Source organism: Canis lupus, chromosome 22, assembly GCF_003254725.2.
Source record: "Canis lupus dingo isolate Sandy chromosome 22, ASM325472v2, whole genome shotgun sequence".
Classification (NCBI taxonomy): Eukaryota; Metazoa; Chordata; class Mammalia; order Carnivora; family Canidae; genus Canis; species Canis lupus.
In genome coordinates, this window is record NC_064264.1 from 50,781,111 (window position 1) to 50,785,061 (window position 3,951).

The window sequence follows — 3,951 nt, forward strand, 5'->3', positions numbered from 1 at the left end:
CAGGTGCTAAACCGCTGGGCCATCGAGGGATCCCCATGACTGAGGTTTTTAAAGAGAGAACAGAGAGGGAATGAAAGGAAGCCATGGGGAATTGAGGAAAGGGGAACAAGAAAGGGGACCAGGGAGGACACCGGCAAATGGAAAATCACAGAAGGAGAGTAAGGAGAGAGTTACTGAAAATGGTTTGGCAATGTAGGTGGTGACTATGGACATTTTGCAGGTTGGCAGCGCTGTGTTTTCTTGAGCAAAAACTGCCTGGATGTGGCACAGTAGAGGTGGAAGCCAGGCTAAAGTTTGGTCAGCACAGTGTTTTCCATAAGTTCCTTGTATCATGTGGGAGTTCACAGTGCAGTGACCAGCGATGAAAGGATGGGGTGAACTCTCCTATTGGAGTATATAACTATTTTGTAGTGATTGATTATCCTGAGAATAACAGCATTGATGTCATTGAGGACACTGACAATTCTCCAGGACTTTGCATCCAACAGGTAAAGAATATTTCTAAATACAAGGACATTTTAGATTGAAGGGGAAAAAAATCTTAAAAATTAATTAAATAGGCCATTCTTTGCTTTTCAATGTGTGATATCTCTGACTCATCCTTCTAAGTCTACAATGCTGAAAAAATCATGTTTATAACCTAGGTGTAATTTTACTTCTACCTAGTAAATTGAGTCTAGGTGAATTGAGTGGTGAATCAAGTCTCTCTTTTTGACTTGATAGCATCCATATTGTTGACTGGGTAAACGGGTCACCTCTACAATAGTACTGAGTTATTTGAAAGTTTGGAGGATAACAACCCTGATTGTCTTGTCATTGTTCTTCATTCGTAAGGGTGCTGGGATGGGTTCTGGTCACCCACAAGATTCCCTGCCCTGCCCTCCACACTAGTCCTTATCCACAGGTTCTGGCTCTTTCTGACCCCTACAGTGTTCTTAGGATCAGGCTGATGGATCTGGTTTCCTAAGATTCAGGACCATTCCTCCTTCCCCAACTGACTTCTCACCCTTCCACTCAGGGTCCTACCCTTCTGTTTTCAATTGAACCAACCAAATTCCTGAGGGCCCATGAAAATGGGGTTAGATATTTGCATTAATCATTTCTTTTTATTTTCTGTATTTTTGATGCTTTGACGTCTTGAGGACTTGCTGACCATAGAAGGACTGCCCCTTTCAGAGTTGGTGAATTCCTAGGGGCAGCAAATGATTCACCTGTGGATATGCCTTTCACATGCAAACCAACCAATCCAGAGTCCAGACTCCAAACCACCTCTTCTACTGAGCTTTTCCACCACAGGCCACTGTCTGCCTGCCCCCATCACCCAGAGCCAGGTACCAGATAATTGGGGACAGCGTCTACACCCCAGAGCTCACAGAAATTATTCAAACTAGCCAATCCTAAACCTGCTTACCTTGCCTCATACATTCCTTCCTACAGAGACCACAATAAGGGTCTTGCTCGCCTTTTCCCTTGATCTTCAACTCCTGATCCACCTTACTTCTTTCCTGTGTGGTCTTGCATGGTGTGGTGTGTCCCCTCCTCTCAGGTTCCGTGAGCATAACGAACTGTCTCTTCAATGGTAATCATCTCCTGATCTGTTAGCCTCAGTTATATGAAATAATTAAAGCTACATTTTAAATATTTTATTTATTTATTCATGAAAGACACAGAGAAGAAAGAGGCAGAGACACAGGCAGAGGGAGAAGCAGGGTCCTCATGGGGAGCCCGATGCAGAACTCAATCCCAGGACCCCGGAATCATGCCCTGAGCTGAAGCCAGATGCTCAACCACTGAGCCACCCAGGCATCCCTAAAGCTATATTTTAAAAGTGTTAGAAACACAAGGTATTACTACCTTCCAGGAAATATGATGGAAATCAACTTCCTTCCCTATCCCAAAGGAAGAAAAATACCTCTCACCTTTCCTCTTCAATGATTTCACCCCTACCACTCCAATGAGCCAAGGAAGGTAAGGAGGGACTTCTCATCACAGAAAGGAAGTTCTAGAAATTTTATTCCACCAGATAAGATTTGATAGTTTATTGTGATGTATTTTTCTTTTTACTTATTTTTGGCTTTCCTGTAAATAATTAAGGTATATAACTTGATGATTTGATACGTCTATACATTGTGAAGTAATCACTTCAATCAAGCTAACATTTATCACTTCACATAATTTTTCTTTCTTTCTTTCTTTCTTTCTTTCTTTCTCTCTCTCTCTTTCTCTCTCTTTCTTTCTTTCTTTCTTTCTTTCTTTCTTTCTTCTTTCTTTCTTTCTTTCTCTTTCTTTCTTTCTTTCTTTCTTTCTTTCTTTCTTTCTTTCTTTCTTTCTTTTCTTTCTTCTTTCTTCTTTCTTTCTTTCCTTCCTTCCTCCCTTCCTCCCTTCCTCTCTCTTTCCCTTCCTCTCCTCCTCTCCTCTCCTCTCCTCTCCTTTCTTTCTTTGTGATGTGAACATCCAGGATCTAACCTCTTAGCAACTTCCAAGCATGTAGTACAGTATTGTTACCTCTAGTCACTATGTGGTATATTAGATCTCCAGAACTTGTTCCTTTTTGTGTAACTGAAACTTTGTGCACCTTGACCAACATTTCCTCATTTTCCCTCCCCTCATCTCCACTATTCTTTTCTCTGCTTCTAGGAGTTTGACTATTTTAGATTGTGCATATGAGCAAAATCATATAGTAGTTGTCTTTTTGTGTCTGGTTTATTTCATTGAGCATGATGTTCTTCAGGTCTATTCATATTGTCACAAATGGCAGGCTTTCCTTTTTAAGGGCTGAATAATATTCCATCATATGTTTATAACACATTTTCTTTATTCACTCATCCATCAATGGATGTTGGGTTGTTTCCTTGGCTTCTCTGAATAATGCTGCAGTAAATATAGGAGTGAATATAGGATATTGATTTCAATTTCAATTTCTTTGGATAAATACTCAGAAGGGAGATTGCTGGGTCATTTGATAGTTTTACTTTTAACTTTGTAAGGAACCCCTCATACTATTTTACAAAATGGCTGTACCAATTTACATTCCCATCAACAGCATATCAGGGTTCCTTTTTTTCCGTATCTTCATCAATACTTACTATTTTTTAAACAGCCATCCTAGCAAGTGTGAGGTATATTTCCTTTTGGTTTTGATTTATATTTCCCTGATTATTGAGACTGTTTAATGTACCTGCTGGCCATTTGTATGTCTTAAATTAGAAAAATGTCTATTTAGGTTTTGCCCATTTTTAAAATGGAGTATTTGGGGTTTTTTGGCTATTAACTTATATGGGTTCCTTATTTATTTTGGATAGCAACCCCTTATCAGATAAATGGTTTCAAGTATTTTCTCCCATTCTGTAGGTTGCCTTTTCATTTTGTTGATTGCTTTTTTGCTATGCAAAGAAACACAAGGTATTACTACCTTCCAGAAAATATGGTGGAAATAAACCATTTCCACCATATTTTAGTTTGATGTAATCTCATTTATTTTTTTTTCTTTTGCTGCCTGTGCTTTTGGTGTCACATCTAAAAATTTATTGCCAAGACCAAAGTCAAGGAGCTTTTCTATTATGTTTTCTTCTGGGGTTTTAAGGTTTCAAGTCTTTTATGTTTATATCTTAAATCCATTTTGAGTTGATTTTTGTGGATGTTTGAGACAAGAGTCCAGTGTTATTTTTTTGCATGTGGCTGTCTGATTTTCCCTATACCATCTACAGAGACAATATTTTCCCCATTGTGTATTCTTGGGGTCTTTGTGAGAGATGAGTTGACTATATATGTGTGAGTTTATTTCTAGGCTCTCTATTTCTGTTCCATTGGTCTGTGTTTCCATTTTTTATGATAGTACCATACTGTTTTGCTTACTGTCACTTTGTAATATAATTTGAAATGTGGAAGTGTTTTGTCTCCCACTTTGTTCTTCTTTTTCAAGGTTGTTTTTTTATTCAGGGTCTGTGGTGG